Source organism: Tursiops truncatus, chromosome 6 (assembly GCF_011762595.2).
Source record: "Tursiops truncatus isolate mTurTru1 chromosome 6, mTurTru1.mat.Y, whole genome shotgun sequence".
Classification (NCBI taxonomy): domain Eukaryota; kingdom Metazoa; phylum Chordata; class Mammalia; order Artiodactyla; family Delphinidae; genus Tursiops; species Tursiops truncatus.
Window position 1 is genome coordinate 103344843 of NC_047039.1, and position 23303 is coordinate 103368145.

Below are 23303 nucleotides of genomic sequence, written 5' to 3' on the forward strand. Positions count from 1 at the left end.
TATATATAAAGTTCTGATTATAGTGACTGGAGAAGAGCTGGTTGATGACGTTGCTCATTGACCAAGATGAAAAGGGGACACATTTCTCCAGGACGGAAATGGCTCTGAGGTATATGCGAGGGTAGTGATGACAAAATACTAGTTAATATATGTTGTGTGTTGACTGTGTGACAGACACCATGCTAAGTATTACATGCTTTGTTCATTCTCTGCTCACAATAGCACTTTGGGGTTAGTACTTTGAAAGGCAGAATAGCTTAGTGTTTAGGCTAATAGACTGGGAAGTTATAACCCCACCTCCACCGCTCACCAACTATGTGATCTTGGGCAAAAATCTTAACCTATATGCACCTCAGTTTTCTCATTGGTAAATGGGGGTAATAACAGTTCATACCTATAAATGAGATTTGTAACATGCTTAAAACAGGCCTTATACGTAGGAAAAAGCACACAAGAATTGCTATTCCTGTTGAAATATTTCAAAAGTAGATCACTGAGGTTCTCCACAGTCTTAATTTAACAAAGATTCAGAGGTGGACTTGAATTTAAAATCCCCAATATTAATGCCACCACTAAATGATTTAGTTTCATTTAAACAACATCATATGTCTTTTAATTAGTGTTCTTATTTGAAATGTGTCTACAACACTGGCTAAGTATTACATGCTTATAGGGATGCCATGTAGTAAAAGGCTCAAATAATAATTGTTCTTGTTGCTGCCACCATTACTGCTACAATCACTGTGGGTATTACACAACCAAAGTGAATTCAGGTTTTTCAGATGTTGGTAGGATGCACTTTGAAAAGCTCAATTCCTCTATTTGACTATGTGCTCCTGGAGGGAAGAGGCTGTGGTTAATTAACCTCTGTATCCAGTGCCTAGCATGGTGTCTGGCACAAAGCAAGCACTCAAGAAAGAGTGGCTGGATAAATGGCCAACGAGTGACAATCCTTCTCTCATTCAGCCTAATTCCTTACCCAATGAAATGTCCTAGCTTGCATATCATTCTCCAATCGAGTGTTTACCAAGAGTAAATACTGATGGGATTAAGGGTTTTTTTTTCCTCATTATTTCCTTTGTTTTCACAATCAATTAGCTAACCCATTCTCCAATCTTATCACTAGGATAATTAAACACCCATAATCCATAAAAAAATAGCGATCAACGTGTTATTATATTTTATAATAAAATATGCTTTCACACAATTTTATGGTGCTTTAATCCTATTCATGTAAGTGAGACAGAACAAACACAGTGATCAGCTGATTAAATCATGGGAGGCAGGGACTCAGGCCTATGTTTGATCTTTGGCAGCAAGTAATGTAATGGACTCTGGAGGCCTCTTTTTAGAAGCCTAATTCATGAAATTCCAGAGCTTGTACTCGTATATTTATTTACCATGGCAATTGCAACAAAATAACATAAAAATGAGATCACCCAATTTTGATGTTGTTAAGGAGTTCTACATACCATCAAAATGGCTTGTCCCAAAGCAAGCATGAAATAATTGCCCAACATCTTTAATATGTCTATTGAACAATTTACGTTTAAAGACTAAACTCTTCGAACTGAAACATATTTTATAAAATAAGTCCTTAGTGTCAACTTTTTTTAAGTCATTGAAACTTTGATACAGCATGAAGAAAACAATTTAGTGTGACAGAAATTAATTCACAACTTTTACTCTTCTGAAAGTATTAGCTTATTAGCAAGAAAAGGTCTTTCCTAGTTTGTACATTCCAATTTAAAGAAAAATGGAAACAATTATAAGAACTTTGATTTGTTATGAGTTCACTTTTTTTTTTTTTTTTTTTCCTTCGGTACGTGGGCCTCTCACTGCTGTGGCCTCTCCCGCTGCACAGGCTCCGGACGTGCAGGCTCAGCGGCCATGGCCCACGGGCCCAGCTGCTCCGCGGCATGCGGGATCCTCCCAGACTGGGGCACGAACCCACGTCCCCTGCATTGGCAGGCGGACTCCCAACCACTGCCACCAGGGAAGCCCCACTTTTTTTTTTAAACAAGAGAAAAACAAATTCATTTACATGTGCATTGAGCATACACAAGGGAGAACTCAGAGATGAATACCTCAAAGGGATGGTTGGAATTTGGGGTCTATAGACCTAATTCACTAGGGGAAGGGGAAGGGGAGAAAGGGCATTTATAGAAAAACAAATGACATCTTGGAAAGATCAAAGGGACCTTCGAAGAACAAATGGGGGATATGTCAGTCTTCTGACAAAGTCTGTTTGGGTGTGATGAGAAGATTACAGTTGCTTTGCAGAAGATTTAGTGACTTTTGAGATCTTTGGGGAGGCTCTGCTTTTAGGCAGATATGGGATTTCAGAAACTAAATGCATTCAGCTCAAAATCATTTTGATGCCCAATCCCAAAGTATTGACATATACACACTACTATATGTAAAATAGATCATTAATAAGAACCTGCTGTACAGCACAGGGAGCTCTACTCAATACTCTGTAATGGCCTATATGGGAAAAGAATCTAAAAAAACAAAAAAAAAGAGTGGATATATGTATATGTATAACTGACTCACTTTGTTGTACACCTGAAACTAACACAACACTGTAAATCAACCACACTCCAATCAAAACAAAAATTTTTAACATCTTTATTGGGGTATAATTGCTTTACAATGGTGTGTTAGTTTCTGCTTTATAACAAAGTGAATCAGTTATACATATACATATGTTCCCATATCTCTTCCCTCTTGCGTCTCCCTCCCTCCCACCCTCCCTATCCCACTCCTCCAGGCGGTCACAAAGCACCGAGATCTCCCTGTGCTATGCGGCTGCTTCCCACTAGCTATCTATTTTACGTTTGGTAGTGTATATATTTCCATGCCACTCTCTCACTTTGTCACAGCTCACCCTTCCCCCTCCCCATATCCTCAAGCCCATTCTCTAGTAGGTCTGTGTCTTTATTCCTGTCTTACCCCTAGGTTCTTCATGACATTGTTTTTTCTTAAATTCCATACATATGTGTTAGCATACGGTATTTGTCTTTCTCTTTCTGACTTACTTCACTCTGTATGACAGACTCTAGGTCTATCCACCTCATTATAAATAGCTCAATTTCATTTCTTTTTATGGCTGAGTAATATTCCATTGTATATATGTGCCACATCTTCTTTATCCATTCATCTGTTGATGGACACTTAGGTTGCTTCCATGTCCTGGCTATTGTAAATAGAGCTGCAATGAACATTTTGGTACATGACTCTTTTTGAATTATGGTTTTCTCAGGGTATATGCCCAGTAGTGGGATTGCTGGGTCATATGGTAATTCTATTTTTAGTTTTTTAAGGACCCTCCATACTGTTCTCCATAGTGGCTGTATCAATTTACATTCCCACCAACAGTGCAAGAGGGTTCCCTTTTCTCCACACCCTCTCCAGCATTTGTTGTTTGTAGATTTTCTGATGATGGCCATTCTAACTGGTGTGAGGTGATACCTCACTGTAGTTTTGATTTGCGTTTCTCTAATCATTAGTGATGTTGAGCAGCTTTTCATGTGCTTCTTGGCCATCTGTATGTCTTCTTTGGAGAAACGTCTATTTACGTCTTTCTTCTGCACATTTTTGCATTGGGTTGTTTGTTTTTTTAATATTGAGCTGCATGAGCTGTTTATATATTTTGGAGATTAATCCTTTGTCTGTTGCTTCATTTGCAAATAGTTTCTCCCATTCTGAGGGTTGTCTTTTCGTCTTGTTTATGGTTTCCTTTGCTGTGCAAAACATGCATGCCTTTTCTCTCCCTAGGTAGGTTTATTCCTAGATATTTTATTCTTTTTGTTGCAATGGTAAATGGGAGTGTTTCCTTAATTTCTCTTTCAGATTTTTCATCATTATTGTATAGGAATGCAAGAGATTTCTGTGCATTAATTTTGTATCCTGCAACTTTACCAAATTCATTGATTAGCTCTAGTAGTTTTCTGGTGGCATCTTTAGGATTCTCTATGTATAGTATCATGTCATCTGCAAACATTGACAATTTTACTTCTCCTTTTCCAATTTGTATTCCTTTTATTTCTTTTTCTTCTCTGATTGCCGTGGCTAGGACTTCCAAAACTATGTTGAATAATAGTGGTGAGAGTGGACATCCTTGTCTTGTTCCTGATTTTAGAGGAAATGTTTTCAGTTTTTCACCATTGAGAATGATGCTTGCTGTGGGTTTGTCGTATATGGCCTTTATTATGTTGAGGTAGGTTCCCTCAATGCCCACTTTCTGGAGAGTTTTTTAAATAATAAATGGGTGTTGAATTTTGTTAAAAGCTTTTTCTGCATCTACTGAGATGATCATATAGTTTTTATTCTTCAATTTGTTAATATGATGAATCACATTGATTGATTTCCATATATTTAAGAATCCTTGCATCCCTGGCATAACTCCCACTTGATCATGGTGTATGATCCTTTGAATGCGTTGTTGGATTCTGTTTGCTAGTACTTTGTTGAGGATTTTTGCATCTATATTCATCAGTCATATGGGTCTATAATTTTCTTTTTTTGTAGTATCTTTGTCTGGTTTTGGTATCAAGGTGATGGTGGTCTCATAGAATGAGTTTGGGAGTGTTCCTTCCTCTGCAATTTTTTGGAAGAGTTTGAGAAGGATGGGTGTTAGCTCTTCCCTAAATGTTTGATAGAATTCACCTGTGAATCCATCTGGTCCTGGACTTTTGTTTGTTGGAAGATTTTTAATCACAGTTTCAATTTCATTACTTGTGATTGGTCTGTTCATATTTTCTATTTCTTCCTGGTTCAGTCTGGGAAGGTTATACCTTTCTAAGAATTTGTCCATTTCTTCCAGGTTGTCCATTTTATTGGCATAGAGTTGCTTGTAGCAGTCTCTTAGGATGCTTTGTATTTCTGCGGTGTCTGTTGTAACTTTTCCTTTTTCATTTCTAATTTTATTGATTTGAGTCCTCTCCCTCTTTTTCTTGATGAGTCTGGCTAACGGTTATCACTTTTGTTTATATTCTCAGAGAACCAGCTTTTAGTTTTATTGATCTTTGCTATTGTTTTCTTTGCTTCTATTTCATTTATTTCTGCTCTGATCTTTATTTCTTTCCTTCTGCTAACTTTGGGTTTTGTTTGTTCTTCTTTCTCTAGTTCCTTTAGGTGTAAGGTTAGATTGTTTATTTGAGATTTTTCTTGTTTCCTGAGGTAGGCTTGTATATCTATAAACTTCCCTCTTAGAACGGCTTTTGCTGCATCCCATAGGTTTTGGATCATCGTGTTTTCATTGTCATTTGTCTCTAGGTATTTTTTGATTTCCTCTTTTATTTCTTCAGTGATCTCTTGGCTACTTAATAATGTATTGTTTAGCTTCCATGTGTTTGTGTTTTTTACATTTTTTTCCCTGTAATTCATTTCTAATCTCATAGCGTGGTGGTCAGAAAAGGTGCTTGATATGATTTCAATTTTCTGAAATTTACTGAGGGTTTATTTGTGACCCAAGATGTGATCTATCCTGGAGAATGTTCCCTGTGCACTTGAGAAGAAACTGTAATCTGCTGTTTTTGGATGGAATGTCCTATAAATATCAATTAAATCTATCTGGTCTATTGTGTCATTTAAAGTTTGTATTTCCTTATTAATTTTCTGTTTGGATGATCTGTCCATTGATGTAAGTGAGGTGTTAAAGTCTCCCACTATTATTGTGTTACTGTTGATTTCTTCTTTTATAGCTGTTAGCAGTTGCCTTATGTATTGGGGTGCTCCTAGGTTTGGTGCATATATATTTATAATTGTTATATCTTCTTCTTGGATTGATCCCTTGATTATTATGTAGTTTCCTTCCTTGTCTCTTGTAACATTCTTTATTTTAAAGAAATCTATTTTATCTGATATGAGTATTGCTACTCCAGCTTTCTTTTGATTTCCATTTGCATGGAGTATCTTTTTCCATCCCCTCACTTTCAGTCTGTATGTGTCCCTAGGTCTGAAGTGGGTCTCTTGTAGACAGCATATAGATGTATCTTGTTTTTGTATCCATTCAGCAAGCCCATGTCTTTTGGTTGGAGCATTTAATCCATTCACCTTTAAGGTAATTATCGATATGTATGTTCCTATTGCCATTTTCTTAATTGCTTTGGTTTTTTTTTTTTTTTGTAGGTCCTTTTCTTCTCTTGTGTTTCCCACTTAGAGAAGTTCCTTTAGCATTTGTTGTAGAGCTTGTTTGGTGGTGCTGAATTCTCTGAGCTTTGGTTTGTCTGTAAAGCTTTTGATTTCTCCATCCAATCCGAAAGAGATCCTTGCCGGGTAGAGTAATCTTGGTTGTAGGTTCTTCCCTTTCATCACTTTAAGTATATCATGCCACTCCCTTCTGGCCTGTAGAGTTTCTGCTGAGAAATCAGCTGTTAACCTTATGGGAGTTCCCTTGTATGTTATTTGTCGTTTTTCCTTTGCTGTTTTCAATAATTTTTCTTTGTCTTTAATTTTTGCCAATTTGATTACTATGTGTCTTGGCGTGTTTCTCCTTGGGTTTATCCTGTATGGGACTCTCTGCGCTTCCTGGACTTTGGTGGTTATTTCCTTTCCCATGTTAGGGAAGTTTTCGACTATAATCTCTTCAGATATTTTCTCTGGTCCTTTCTCTCCCTCTCTTCTCCTTCTGGGACCCCTATAATGCTAATGTTGTTGCGTTTAATGTTGCCCCAGAGGTCTCTTAAGCTGTCTTCATTTCTTTTCATTTTTTTTTCCTTTATTCTGTCCCGCAGCAGTGAATTCCACCATTCTGTCTTCCAGGTCACTTACCTGTTCTTCTGCCTCAGTTATTCTGCTCTCAATTCCTTCTAGTGTATTTTTCATTTTAGTTATTGTATTGTTCATCTCTGTTTGTTTGTTCTTTAATTCTTCTAGGTCTTTGTTAAACATTTCTTGCATCTTCTCTATCTTTGCCTCCATTCTTTTTCCGAGGTCCTGCATCACCTTCACTATCATTCTTCTGAATTCTTTTTCTGGAAGGTTGACCATCTCCACTTCATTTAGTTGTTTTTCTGGGGTTTTATCTTGTTCCTTCATCTGTCTAACTTTCTGTCAATGTGGTTTTTGTTCCACAGGCTGCAGGATTGTAGTTCTTCTTGCTTCTGCTGTCTGCCCTCTGGTGGATGAGGCTATCTAAGAGGCTTGTGCAAGTTTCCTGATGGGAGGGACTGGTGGTGGGTAGAGCTGACTGTTGCTCTGGTGGGCAGAGCTCAGTAAAACTTTAATCTGGTTGAGTGCTGATGGGTGGGGCTGGGTTCCCTCCCTGATGGTTGTTTGGCCTGAGGCAACCTAACACTAGAGCCTAGCTGAGATCTTTGGTGAGGCTAATTGCAGACTCTGGGAGGGCTCACGCCAAGGAGTACTTCCCAGAACTTCTGCTGCCAGTGTCCTTGTCCCCACGGTATGTCACAGCCACCCCCCACCTCTGCAGGAGACCCTCCAATACTAGCAGGTAGGTCTGGTTCAGTCTCCCCTGGGGTCACTGCTCCTTCCCCCGGGTCCTGATGTGCACGCTACTTTGTGTGTACCCTCCAAGAGTGCAGTCTCTGTTCCCCCCAGTCCTGTCGAAGTCCTGCAATCAAATCCCCAAGTCTGATTCTCTTGGAATTCCTCCTCCCGTTGCCGGACCCCCAGGTTGGGAAGCCTGATGTGGGGCTCAGAACCTTCACTCCAGTGGGTGGACTTCTGTGGTATAAGTGTTCTCCAGTCTGTGAGTCACCCACCCAGCAGTTATGGGATTTGATTTTACTGTGATTGCGCCCCCTCCTACCATCTCATTGTGGCTTCTCCTTTGTCTTTGGATGTGTGGTATCTTTTTTGGTGAGTTTCAGTGTCTTCCTGTTGATGATTGTCCAGTAGCTAGTTGTGATTCTGGTGTTCTCACAGGAGGGAGTGAGAGCACATCCGTCTACTCTGCCATCTTGGTTCAGGGCCTGGGAGAATCTATTCTTATTCTATTTCCTTTGAGCCATCTAGTCCATTGTAGGAATTTATCAGATACCTCACAGAATTTTTACTCGATGACACCTTAATCAATTCAGAGGGTTCAGTAATTGGTACACCTGTAATTTAACTTTCCCACATATATGAATGTTAATTGGCCTTTGTTTCACCAACACTTCCTTAGTTATATGTTTCACTGTTTGAGGTTGAAAGCATTTGCCTCATCCATCCCTATCAAGCCTCTTTATTCATCCATTATTTCTATCCCTTTCCAGACCTATTTACAAATTGGCCAAATCTTTTCTGACTTCAACTCTTTCTTATAATACCTTTTCAAAAGCAGCCGATATCCACCAACATATGCTAGTAACCTTCAGATGCCTGAGTTTTTCTTCTAGAGCTCCAAATTCATTAGTAATATGATCTGCTTCTCAAGTTGTCAATGGCAAAAGTTTTGCCAAATATTCCACTATAATCTGTATTGACATATTTCCAATCTCCAATAACAACTTCCCTACAGCCCCTACCCTGCCCCTAAACCTTACTTTTTAGGTTTTGGTTATGTGTACTACTCCCATTCTAGACACAAATTCTACATCAATAAAGATCAGCTTGGTGCTTTGTGACCACCTAGAGGGATGGGATAGGGAGGGTGGGAGGGACAGTCAAGAAGGAGGAGATATGGGGATATATGTATATGTATAGCTGATTCACTTTGTTATACAGCAGCAACTAACAAACCATTGTAAAGCAATTATACTCCAATAAAGATGTTAAAAAAAAAAGAGAGATAGACTAGATCATTCTGCATTAACAAACAGACCCAAAGTAGAAATGAATTAAAACTATAGAGTTTGTTTTCCAGTGACTCTGTAAATTCCCTGAAGTTTGATAAAGGGACTCTGCTTTGCATCAGCCTTGATTGGAAGTACAGGCTGACAATGCCTCCATGCAGAGTGTTGCTTGTTACAAGGACAGGAAAGAAGGAGTATGGCAAATTGCATCCTAGATCTTAAACTCCCACCTATAAGCGAAACACATAATTTCCACTTTAACTTCATTGCTAAAGTAAGTCTCATGGCCACATCTAATTTCAAAGGAATGGACAAGTACAATCCTGCCATGTGCCTGGAAAGAGAGGGAACTGAAATGTTTGTGAACAGCCAAAAACAAAAATACCACATTTATTAGTTAAGAGTTTGGTACTGGGTAATGAATAGAGAGATATGAGAGGGCAAAAAATAGAAAGTCTAAATATAGTCACAAATGAATGTGAGAATTCAGCATATAATCAAGGTGCACTTCAAATCAATTAGGAAAAGATGAATTATACAAGGAATGGTGTTTTCATAACTCAATAAATACATTTAAATCTCAACCTCACTCCTGAAACCAAAATCAATTTTGAAGAGATAAAAGATTAACATGTAGGGCTTCCCTGGTGGCGCAGTGGTTGAGAGTCCGCCTGCTGATGCAGGGGACACGGGTTCGTGCCCCGGTCTGGGAAGATCCCACATGCCGCGGAGCGGCTGGGCCCGTGAGCCATGGCCGCTGAGCCTGCGCGTCCGGAGCCTGTGCTCCGCAACGGGAGAGGCCACAACAGTGAGAGGCCTGCGTACTGAAAAAAAAAAAAAAAAAGATTAACATATAAAAAAATTGGGGGCTTCCTTGGTGGCGTAGTGGTTAAGAGTCCGCCTCCCAATGCAGGGGACACAGGTTCAAGCCCTGGTCTGGGAAGATCCCACATGCCGCGGAATGCCCGTGCAACTAAACCCGTGCGCCACAACTACTGAGCCCACGTGCCACAACTACTGAAGCCCGCGTGCCTAGAGCCCGTGCTCCACAACAAGAGAAGCCACCACAATGAGAAGCCCGCACACCGCAACAAAGAGTAGCCCCCGCTCACTGCAACTAGAGCAGCAACGAAGACCCAATGCAGCCAAAAATAAATAAATAAAAAAATAATAAATTTATTTTAAAAAATGTGAAATCATAACAGCATTAAAATAAAACATAAGTCACCTTAAATAAGTTTTGGTGCGTATATAAGCACCCGAATCACAGAGAAAAAGTTATAAGCACAAAGAAGAATTCAGAAACAAATTTAAAAATAAACTTCATGTTCATTACATAAAAATTTAATGTTCCCATATGGCAAAAAACATATACCTTTAATAAATGAGAAAAAATAAACTGAGGAAAATATTTGCAATGCATATGGCAAATAAAAGGCATATTTTAATATATAAAGTACTGAGTACAAGATTTACAATCTAATAAAACAAGGGCAAAGGATATAAGCAGACAATCTACAATAAAGGAAATTTAAATGGCTTTCAGACAATTAAAATATGTGCAGTGACTAGCTATTTTAGATTATTATAGCAAAAAACATCAAAATATATGATAGTATTCTGACCTCTTCAAGAGCTGGGAAATCAATGAATACATAATTTTTGTTTTTGTTTTGCGGTACGCGGGTCTCTCACCGGTTGTGGCCTCTCCCGTTGCGGAGCACAGGCTCCGGACGCGCAGGCCGAGCGGCCATGGCTCAAGGACCCATCCACTCCGCGGCACGTGGGATCTTCCCGGACCAGGGCACGAACCCATGTCCCCTGCATCGGCAGGCGAACTCTCAACCACTGCTCCACCAGGGAAGCCCTGTTTTGTTTTTTAACATCTTTATTGGAGTATAATTGCTTTACAATGATGTGTTAGTTTCTACTTTATAACAAAGTGAATCAGCTACACATATTCATATATCCCCATATCTCTTCCCTCTTGCATCTCCCTCCCTCTCACCCTCCCTATCCCACCCCTCTAGGTGGTCACAAAGCACCGAGCTGATCTCCCTGTGCTATGTGGCTGCTTCCCACTAGCTGTCTATTTTACATTTGGTAGTGTATATATGTCCATGTCACTCTCTCACTTCGTCCCAGCTTACCCTTCCCCCTCCCCGTGTCCTCAAGTCCATTCTCTACCTCTGCATCTTTATTTCTGTCCTGCCCCTAGGTTCTTCAGAACCTTTTTTTTTTTTTTTAGATTCCATATATATGTGTTAGCATACAGTATTTATTTTTCTCTTTCTGTAAGTCCTTTTCATATTAAACATTTAAACTTTACATTTGCCTACTCACAGTGCAAACTTTCCTCAATCACATATTCGTCCTTCAGTTTTCTTATTGAGTTTTTTGGACATAAATGGGTTTTCAATTTACATATATGAAACCAATAAAAAAAAATCCTGGGACTTCCCTGGCGGCCCAGTGGTTAGGACTCGGCACTTTCACTGCTGAGGGCTCAGGTTCAATCCCTGGTCGGGGAAATAAGATCCTGCAAGCCCTGAGGCATGGCACAAAAAAAAAAGAAAAAAATCCTCCTTGTGACTCTTCAGCCACTGTTATAATTGGAAAATGCTTCTCTATGTGGAGTTCATGCGAATAATAAATTGGTTTTTTTTCAGTATATGTTATTTTTTAATAACAGTATTATTGAGATATAGTTCATATACCATAAAATTCATTTTTAAAGTCTATAATTCAGTGGCTTTTAGTATGCAGTGTGTTATTTTTTTACTGAAACAATTTATTACTTTAGAACGATATTAAATATTGAAGCGGCTCTCTCCCTCACATCTCTCACCCTCTCCAAGAGGTTCCTCTCCATTTCCTGTCCCATAATTATTAAAAAATAGGATGCTGACTATGTCTGAGCCCTCACTCACTGATATATACCATACATATTTTCCCTCAGGGCCTTTCCTTTTAGTATTATTTTCCCCTATGTGGCACGTTCCTCTACTCCAGGCCCACCCAGGGTAAGGCTCATGTCATCTGCAAAAAGTATCCTCTCACACCAGTCCACTCTAATCACCGGGACATTATCAGTTTTTCTTGTGAGTGTCACTATCCCTTTATCTAGTCTTCCTATTCCTACCCTTCTAAGATCAAGAACGACGCAAAGATGGATACTCTTGCCACTTCTATTCAACATTGTACTAGAGGTTCCAGCCAGCACGATTAAGTAAGAAAAGAAAAATAGAAGACAACCAGACTGTAAAGAAAGAAATAAAACTACCTCTACTTGCAAATGACAGATGCTGTATACTTTTGAACTCCTAAAAAATCAACCAAAAAAACCCATATTAGAAATAATAAACTGAATTCAGTGCAATCCCTATCAAAATTTCAGCTATCTATTTTGCAGAAAATGATAAGCTGATCCTAAAATTCACATGGAAATGCAAGGGAACCAGAATAACCAATATATTCTTGAAAAAGAAGAGCAAAGTCAGAAGACTCACACTTCCTGATTTCTAAACTTACAACAAGCTCTGGAACCCATGCGCCACAACTACAGAGCCCACACGCCCTGGAGCTTGCGCCCCACAACTAGAGAAGAGAAAAACCCATACGCCACAACTACAGAGAAGCCCACACACCACAACGAAGGGCCCACGCACCGCAATGAAAGATCCTGCATGCCTCAACGAAGATCCCACGTGCTGCAACTAAGACGTGATGCAGCCAAAAATAAATTAAATAAATAAAACTCACAACAAAACTGCAGTAATTAAGACAATGCTGTACTTCATATGAAAAGATGCTCAACATCACTAATCATCAGGGAATACAAATCAAAATCACAATGAGATCTCACCTCACACCTGTCAGAATGGCTGTCATCAAAAAGAACACAAATAACAAATGTTGGTGAGGATGTGGAGAAAAGGGAACCTCCTACACTGTTGGTGGGAATGTAAATTGGTGCAGCCACTATGGAAAACAGTATGGAGGTTCCTCAAAAAACTGAAAATAGAACTACCATATGACCCAGCAATTCCACTTCTGGGTATATATACAAAAAAAACCAAAACCACTAATTTGAAAAGATACATGCACCCTAATGTTCATAGCAGCATTATTTACAATTGCCAAGATATGGAAGCAACCTAAGTGTCCATCAACAGATGAATGGATAAAGATGTGGTATACACACACACACACACACACACACACACACACACACACACACAATGGACTACTACGCAGCCATTAAAAAGAATGAAATTTTTCCATTTGCAGCAACATGGTTGGACTTGGAGGGCCTTATGCTAAGTGAAATAAGTCAGACAGAGAAAGACAAATATCGTATGATATCACTTATATGTGGAATCTAAAAAATACAACAAACTAGTGAATATAACAAAAAGAAGCAGGGACTTCCCTGGTGGCGCAGTGGTTAAGAATCCGCCTGTCAATGCAGGGGACACGGGTTCGATCCCTGGTCCAGGAAGATCCCACATGCCATGGAGCAAATAAGCCCGTGAGCCACAACTACTGAAGCCCGCTTGCCTAGACCCTGCGCTCCACAACAAGAGAAGTCACCGCAGTGAGAAGCTCAGGCACCACAACAAAGAACAGCTCCCGCTCACCTCAACTAGAGAAAGCTTGCACGCAGCAACGAAGACCCAATGCAGCCTAAATAAATAAATAAAAGAAAGGAAGAAAGAAAGATAGAAGCAGACTCACAGATATAAAGAACAAATTAGTGGTTACCAGTGGGGAGAGGGAAGGTGGGAAGGGGAGAGGGGCAAGATAAGGGTAGGGGATCAAGAGGTACACATTATTAGGTATAAAATAAGCTACAAGGATATGTTGTACAACATGGGGAATATAGCTAATATTTTATAACTATAAATGGAGTATAACCTTTAAAAATTGTGAATCACTATAGTGTACACCTGTAACATATAATATTGTACAGCAACTATACTTCAATTAAGAAAAGGACAATGCCATTCTAGCATAAGGTTAGACATATAGATCAAAGGAATACAATTGAGGGTCAACAAATAAACCTTCACATTTATGGGCAAGTTATTTTCAATAAGGCTGCCAGTACAATTCAATGTGGAAAGAATAGTGTTTTCAACAAATAGTTCTGGGTCAACTGGACACCCAAATGCAAAAGAATGAAGCTGAACCTTTACCTCACACATACAAAACATAACTCAATGTAAGAGCTAAAACTACAGAATGTTTAGAAGAAAGTGCGGGAATGAATCTTTGTGACCTTAGATTAGGCAATGGTTTCTTAGGTGTGACACCAAAAACATAAGCAGTAGAAAAAAAAAAAGGATAAATGGAACTTTATCAAAATCACCAGGGTTTGTACTTCAAAAGATACCATCAGGAGAATGAATAGACAAACCACTGAAAGGTAGAAAATATATGCAAATCACATACTGATAAGATATTTGTATAAGAATATATAAAGGACTCTTACAATTCAACAATAAGAAGACTAATAACCCAATTTTAAAATGCACAAAGGATTTAAATAGACACTTCTCCAAATAAATGATACAAACGGCCAATTAGCACATGAAAAATATTCAGCATCATTACATGTCAGAGAAGTGCAAATCAAAACCACAAGGAGATACCACTTCACTTCCACTAGGATGGTTAAATCTTTTTTTTAATGGACAATATCAAAATGTTGGAAAGGCATGAGAGAAGGGTGAACCCTGCTGCGCTGGCAGTAAGATTGTAAAATAATGCAGCCACTTTGGAAAATGTTGGCAGTTTCTCAAAAACTTAAACACAGTTACCATATGACCCAGCAATTCCATTCCTAGGTATATAACTAAGAAAACATATGTCCACACAAAAGCCTGTACATGAACGTTCATAGTAGCATTATTCATAATAACCAAAGAACAGAAACAATCTGAAAATACATGTTTAACATTTTCTGTTAACTATAGCATCAGTTCAGGGTCTACGATAAACAAATACCAAAACATAATTAGATAGCAGAAAAAATATATTAGGGGAGATGATTGTGAAAGATAAAGGGGAATAGGAAGGTCACGCACACACAAGCCCCCCCCTACCCCCGCCACCCCTCACCCCCTGCTTATAGAAAGCATAGTTCAGCTGCCACAGAGGAGAGGGGCAGGAATCCCCTGAATAAGCAGGGGAATTACTTGTACGGCTCGTCCTGGTGGTCACAAGTAGATCTCCACCCCGCACCAGTCAGGATCTTAAAAGCTTATACAGAGGCCTTCAGTGGGCTCAGACACCCATGCCATTCAGATGGTCCCAACAGCACACTGTTCTCTCAATGTTCTCTTGAAAATGGCTCCCACGTGGGCACCGCTCCGCTCCATCCCGTGGGCAGAGTGTATATTTCAAGGACAGAGGGAGGGGTGAGATGCCTCCAATCAGCCAGGTCCGACTCACAGGTCAATCAGAAGCCAAGTCCTCTCCGTGACCTCCCCCAATGTAACTGAACAGGACCTCCTGGGACAGATCCCCGCCCTGCCACGTCCTCGGCTTACCTCTTGTTTGTAGAAAAACTTTAGCCTCCCAGGCCTTCCTCGAGTTCCAAAGAATAAATTTCGTAAGAGAAGTGAGAAAATGCAGAAATGAAACAGTCAAGCCAGACAAAATAATAATAATTTAGCCATTAAACAGAGTCACGGACCTTTACTTCCTCCTCAAGGGCTATAGATAACATTCTGAGCCACGTCCTTTGAGCTGTTTTGCAGATACTGAAACCCCCGCCAGGTGGAAGAAGTTAACTGCATGCTGCCCACAAGCACGTAGACCCCAGACGGGTTGGAACCAGAAGGTTGATGATGTTGACTCCCAATGACCTCACCACCAACCAATCAGAAGAATGTCCACGAGCTGATCACACACCCTCACCCTGCTTTTCAGGTTTTTTGAGCATTAGCTAAATACCTTGAACCATTTGCAAGGGTTCAGCAAGGGGTTTCACTGGCGTGGAGGTGGCTCGTTTGGTGGCTGTCTGTGCTTTGGAGGCAGATATCACAGCAATAGTATAGGCACATGCAAGAGAAAACACAGGTTAGGATAATGATTCCCAAAATAAGTAACAAATTTTTCCACCAAAAGCCCCATGATCCGAGCCACTGATTCACTGATTTATTAAGTTCCCGAGGCTGGGGAGTCAGATCACTCAGGGCAGTCACTTGTGCCCTCATGTGGTTTAATAAAATGATACATTAGTACATTCGTCAGGTATGAACACCCACAAGATTTTTGAATAATGCCACAGATGTCTCCTTGCAAGACAGGAATAACGTCCAGGCCATCCTATTTTAGACGACAGCTTTTCTCATTAGAGACATTCATGGTTCAGTAGAGACAGGTTTTGCCAGCTATCAATTAAGGCTTGTTGGGTGAATTTAGTAAGGGCTTCTATGCACCTGGGTGGTGTAGCCAGGCAGTGCCTAAGAAATCACTATCCTTTAATGGGACAGAATGACTACATGGTTCTGGTGCAATTTGGTTGGTTCCGTTTAGAGGGATTTTTCTGTTCCCAACATAGGAGTGCAGGGTGCTCGAATGTTCATAACCCGGGATAAGCCACATGAGCCCCTCCCAAATCTGAGCATAGCCACCCATGCTGGTGTTTTTAGGACCCTTCTAGTCTGTAGTTGACGGGCTGTCTGTGTAGTTTGATTGACAGAAAAGGAACATCCATGCCCACTGTTTTGATTGTGTGTGCCACAGGCCAGGTTTCTGGATCAGTATTGGTAATATCAGATGGATTAAGAATACTAGTCCTGGGCTCCCCTGGTGGCGCAGTGGTTAAGAATCCTCCTGCCAAGGCAGGGGACACGGGTTCGAGCCCTGGTCTGGGAAGATCCCACATGCCGCGGAGCAAATAAGCCCGCGTGTCGCAACTACTGAAGCCCACGCGCCTAGAGCCCGTGCTCCGCAACAAGAGAAGCCACTGCAAGAAGAAGCCTGCACACCGCAAGGAAAGAGTAGCCCCCGCTCGTTGCAACTAGAGAAAGCCCACGCACAGCAACGAAGACCCAACGCAGCCAAAAATAAATAAATACATAAAAAAAAAATACTAGTTCCACCTTATTGTTTCTCAGTGGAGTGCTTTAGGGCCTTCCAGTCCCTTTCCTAGAGTGGTGATACCCACCATGGCCATCCTGACGAGCTAGAGAGGGGCAGCTGCCCACATACCCAACAGTTGGATTGACTCCTTTGCTGGGCATACAAATGGGCCCACTGTAGAAAGGTATTTCCATCAGGTGCTCATCTCATGACCAGATACTGCAAGAGCAGCACAAGTCTAAGGCCCAAAAGACATATTTTTAGTAGGACTTGTATGGGAAGGCTTTCCCTTTCTATAAGGATTACACTTGTGACCTGATCCTTAGATGTCAATGTGGCTGCAGCTTCAGGAATCTGACCTAGTTGTTTGTACCATACATGTTAGCAGGGGGAGGCAGCACTGTCAGGCAAGAGGCGATGACTGGGGAGGAATATACCAGGTAATGACCCACAACTTCTCCCTTCTCCCTTCTTTAAATGGTGCATGTTCCATTCCAGGCATAGTGTTTCCACAGGGCCAGTTTGCAGTAGGACAGTGGGATCCCAGTGGAAACTGAGTAGTTTCCCCTCACCCAGGGGTGAAAGTAACTCGCCCATCCTGGTAGGATGTCCCATTATAAATTCCAGTAGATGATGCCTTTCCCAGGAGTGATAGGACTTGGTGTTCTCAGCAGCATAGCATGTTGATCCGTGGTAAGGTCATTGCTTTTAGGATTAAAAACAAAAACAAACAGAAAACCAAATATTTAGCATGGTCTGAAAAGCTCCACAATTTGGCCTCTACTACAGCTCTAGGCTCAGTCCCAACTCTCTCTCCATCGTTCTCTGGGCTCAAGCCCACTGGCCTTCTTACACTTCTTCAAATGTGCCATTTGCATTCCCACCTCCAGGCCTCTTCACGTGCCATCACTCCCACCTGAAACACTTTCCCCTGTGTTTTGATTTCGTTAGTTCTAACTCCTTGCAAGCTCCAGGGAAAAAAGGGACTATGGCTATTTGGTTCATCATTAAGACCTTAAACTTAAGCTGAGAACATAGTAAACTGCAATACATATTAGTCATGTGAACTAATGAACACTCTGCTAACATGAATGACAGGTTAGCTCTAAGACACACCCTAGAAACAAGGAGATTCCAGGTTGCTCCCACCCCATAGCCGTCTACTCTCCACAGGCTGAGCTACTCGGCCCTACCTTCAGGCTCAGCCCCCTTCCCATGTCTTAAGGAGTGGTTCTCAATCACCAGAACCTGGGTCCACCCCCAAGAGTTCTGATCTTATTTCCTGAGTGATGACTTCATGCCCGGTCCTGGCCTCAGGTTGCTTCCAGTCTGGCGCAGCCTCAGACACAAGCATTTGTTTCCTTGTCTGTCTTGGATTCGTGTTCATGTATACGCATCTCCCAGACGCACGGAGGGAAAGAATGGCTCCAGCCCACAGGCAGGAAGGATTCCTGCAGAAGGTGATATTTGAACTGGTTCTATAACAAAAAAGGAAGAGTTTTCCAGAGAGACAAGAAAGGGGCTGGACATTCCAGGCAAGAGGAATAATGTGAAATGTTAGGAGAACCACAAGAAGAGTTTGTGTTTGTGTAGAAGATCAGAAAGCATAATAAAAATCTTGAATCCCAAAGAATGGGTGGAGGAAAGTGAGCCAAAGGGACTCCTCTAAACGAGCAGCATGATTGCCTTCCCCACACAGAGTCTGAGGACCCACTCAGCCAAACTTTTCCAGCTTCACCGGGCGCCAAAGAGTGAGTCATCCCTGGCATTCCCCTGCCACCAGCTGCCATGGAGTCCCCAAAGGACGTGGGGAGGGAGTCTCCATGGAGTCCAGGACAGCAGAGGGGGAAAGAGGAGTCAGCAGGAGACCAGAAAGAGGCCATTCCCCCAGGGCTAAAGAAGAGCAGAAGTCCCCCTGTTCCTACGTCTGGGGTGGGGCGTGTCCCTGCGACCCCTCCACCTACCAGTGTCACCCAAAGGCTGGACTGAAGCTGCCCCATCGGAAGAACTCTCCACCCACCCCCACCTTCTAGGTATGTCCTACCAGCCCAACAACCACACACCAACACGGTGGCAGCAGCTGGTGTCTGGACCGAGACGTGTTAAATGTTGGCGTGCTGAGGAGGAACACACTAAGAGCTGGGGCTTGTGAGGAAATGGGGAAGCCACATCTTGAAAAATCTCGAGAGTCCAGCCTCACCAAAGTTAAATGTGTTCATGAGTATAGTGGGGCCTGGAGAGAGAGGATGAGTCAAAGCAAAGAGTTGAGCAGAGAGAAAGGAGCGAGCAGGAGGAGGCTGAGAGAGCCCTCTAGAAAGCTAGAATCTTAAGATGTCAGAGCTGGGAATGCTGTCCAATATGACCTAGGCTCTTGCTACTCAAAGCATGGTGCCCAAACCAGCAGCACCAGCGTCACCTGGGAGCTTGTTAAAAATGCAGAATCTCAGGCCCCTCCCCAGTCCTTCTGAGGCAGAGCCTGCATTTAACAAGATCCCTACCTGATTCCTATGCACACTCAAGATGGAGAAGCTCTGATGCTCATGGTCCCAAATCAAGTCACATATCAGAATCACCTGGAACGCTTTTTTTTTTTTTTTTTTTTTGCTGTTCGCGGGCCTCTCACTGCTGTGGCCTCTCCCGTTGCGGAGCACAGGCTGCGGACGCGCAGGGTCAGCGGCCATGGCTCACGGGCCCAGCTGCTCCGTGGCATGTGGGATCTTCCCAGACCAGGGCACGAACCCGTATCCCCTGCATTGGCAGGCAGACTCTCTACCACTGAGCCACCAGGGAAGTCCTGGAATGCTTTCTACAAGTACAGATTTCTGAACCCTGCTCTAGATGAAATCAATCAGAATTTCTGGGCACTGGGTATAGCCATCTGTTTTTTCACAAAGTTCCACCAGTAATTCTTTTTTTTTTTAACATCTTTGTTGGGGTATAATTGCTTTACAATGGTGTGTTAGTTTCTGCTTTATAACAAAGTGAATTAGTTATACATATACATATGTTCCCATATCTCTTCCCTCTTGCGTCTCCCTCCCACCCTCCCTATCCCACCCCTCTAGGTGGTCACAAAGCACCAAGCTGATCTCCCTGTGCTATGCGGCTGCTTCCCACTGGCTATCTATTTTACGTTTGGTAGTGTATATATGTCCATGCCACTCTCTCACTTTGTCCCAGCTTACCCTTCCCTCTCCCCGTATCCTCAAGTCCATTCTCTAGTAGGTCTGTGTCTTTATTCCCATCTTGCCCCTAGGTTCCACCAGTAATTCTAATGACAGAGTCCGCAGAGTAGACTGGGAACCCCTGATCTGGTCCAATCTGCTTAATCTAAAGATGAGAGGACTGAGCAAGACAGTGACAACCAGCTTGGTAATCTGTTAAGAGAACTATTTAGGACCTCTGTCTAGAGACAAAGAAAATTGGATTTGGAGCCAGATCTGAGTTCAAGCCTCAACTCTGTACCTTAAGAGCTGTGTATCTTGTCTCTTTCCTTCTTTGGAACTCCATTTTCTTAACTTCAAAGAAAAAAATTAATTCCCTGAATGTCAGGATTACTCCTCATGGGCAGCAAGGCAACAGAGAGAAGTTAGTGGAGAATTCACTCTATGTTTTGTGCACATGCGCACGCACACGTGCGCACGTGCGCACACACACACACACACGCTCCGTAGTAACAGCTTAACTGAAATTTTGGGATCCTTGCACCCCCAAATTACAAAGCAATTTAAAAGCCTTGAAGTTTCATTACCCCCATTTTACAGGTGAAGAAATGGAAAGGCACTCGAAGCAGCTCTGCTCCTCACTTTGTGAAGGTGAGTGGTGTTTGCTTTCCACGTGGACAGACAGAAATACACAAGGGGTTTGCCACCAACTGCGTTCTGGATGCAGAACTTCAGCTGGCAAGCTGACTTCATTCATGGAGACCATACAGTTGGGTGGGGCTGGGACCCCACAGTTTTCTACTCCTGGAGGCTGTCTAACCTCCACTAGTGTGATCCCACCAAGGAAGAGGGGAAGATCCCTAAAATTCTGTATCCCTAAGGATAAAGGGAAGACTTAGGCATGGTCTCAAATGCTCATTTAGGTGAGGGAGAACATCACTTAGGTAATTATAAAATGATGGAGTAGAGCTATAACATAGAGATCCCAGTAAGTGGGGTTCCAGAAGTGAGAGGTTGGGTGGTTGGATGTTCAGATAAAGCTTCCTGGGAAAAAGTAATGATCCCTGAGCTGAGTCTTAAAAGATAAGGAGGCTCAGCTCTGGATATAGAGATGAGGCAAAGAAGATGAAACCTTTGAGATGTCCTGGGACCCTTTAGCTAGGATCCTATCTCTGGTTGGAGCAACCATCAGTGCATTTTGTATACATATACATTAAGAAATATATTATTGTTTTGTGCTTTTTCTTCAATCTGTACATTTTTCCACAAATTATGTTTTTATCTCAGTGTGGTTTTAAGATTTCTCCACATTGATACATATAAGTTAAATCTATTCCTGTTTAACTCCCACGAGCCTATTGACATTGGCTAATGTTGGGCCATTACAAACAGTCCAGGAGAGCATGCACGTTTGTGCATGTCTCCTTGTGTACATGTGTGAGAGTTTTCAAAACACCAAGAAGTAGAATTACTAGGTGTTATGGACTGAATGTTTGTGTCCCTCCAAAACTTATATGTTGAAGCCCTAATCCCGAATGTAATGGTATTTGGAAGTGGGGCCTTTGGGAGGTAATTAGGTTTAGATAAAGTCCTAAGGGTGGGGTCCTCATGATGGAATTAGTGCGCTTATAAGAAGAGACTAGACAACTTGCACTCTATCTCTCTCCACCACATAAGGTTAAAGCAAGAAGGCATCCATCAGCAAGTCTAAAAGTAGGCCGTCACCAGATTCCAACCATGCTGGCACCCTGATCTTGGACTTCCCAGCCTCCAGAACTGCAAGAAATAAATATCTGTTGTTTAAGCAACCCAGTCTATGGTGCTTTGTTGTAGCAGCCCAAGCAGACTAAGACACTAGGGTATATACATTTGTAGTTAACTGCCAAATTGTCCTCCAAATTTTCAATTTACATTTCCACCAGCAGAACCTCACCAACATATGATATAATCAAAATTTTTTTCATCCAAGTTGCACTTTACGAAGACCTTCATCATCCTCACCAGCCACAGGAAGGTCCCAAACATCTAAACTTCTCTTAAAGGAAGGAGAAAGAGCATTTGCTCAGTTCTAGGTGCTGCACATTTATTGCCTCTTAGAACCCTCCAGCAGAGATATTACATCTACCTTAGAATGAGAAAACAGTCTGAGAGAGCTGAAGTGACTTGCCTGAAGTTACACAGCAGAAAGTGGTGGAACCCAGACATAAAACCAGGTCTGCATGCTGTTAATGTTCATATTCTTTTCACTGTTTTATACATTCGACTAATATTTATTGAGCACTGATTACATACCAGACCCTGGAGGTACAAAAATGAATCACAGGGCCATACTTAGCACATAGTAGGACTCAATAAACATTTGTTGAATGAATATTGAATCAAGGAGCTCAAAGCCCACAGGAGAGACGGACACATAAAAAAATATGTGCAGTTGAGACTTCTCTGGCAGTCCAGTGGTTAAGACTTCACCTTCCAATGCAGGGGGTGTGGGTTCGATCCCTGGTCGGGAGCTAGGATCTCACATGCCTTGCGGCCAAAAAACCAAAACTTAAAACAGAAGCAATATTGTAACAAATTCAATGAAGACTTAAAAAAAAATGTGCAAAAGAATAATGAAACACTGTGATGGATGTAAGCTCCAGTGCAGCCAGCACAAAGTAGTGAGAAGTTTATTTTCCTCTGAGTCACGGGGGAAGGCTTTACATCCGAGATAGTTTTTGTCAAACACAAAAAGAGGAAATGAGTTCTAGGCAGAGGGAACAAGTGAAAAGGCACAGGGGTGTAAACAATGTTATATTTTCTGGAAATTACACTACTTCTGGTTGCCTTAAAGTTGCTTCCTTCTAGTATCGAGGCAAGGCATCTAGCTCAACTCAGTTAACTGATCCTTCATTAAACGCCTGCTGTGTGCCAGGCTCTGTGTGAGATGTTTTATATGCATTATCTCATTGAATCCTTGAAGCTTTTTCTTTCTCCCTACACAGATGAGAAAATTGAGACTTGGGGAGGTGAAGAGTCCAACCCTGGAATATATTCAAATCTTCTGTTCTTTCTACTTCTTGCCGTCTCCCCCAGAGGCCAACCACTGCTGCACTCTCCCTTCCCAGGTCTTACTCTAGGGGAAAGATGTCCTCCCAGCAAACCTCAAGACCCACAGCGAATAGTTACCCTTTGGATCAGGAGACTGGCCATTTCATTGCTTCTTTTCCTCCTAGGGAAACTGGAGAGGCGAATGCATATAGAGTCATGGAGTTTTCAATCCTTGTCCAGACACCAACTATTATCCTATTCATCATTCATG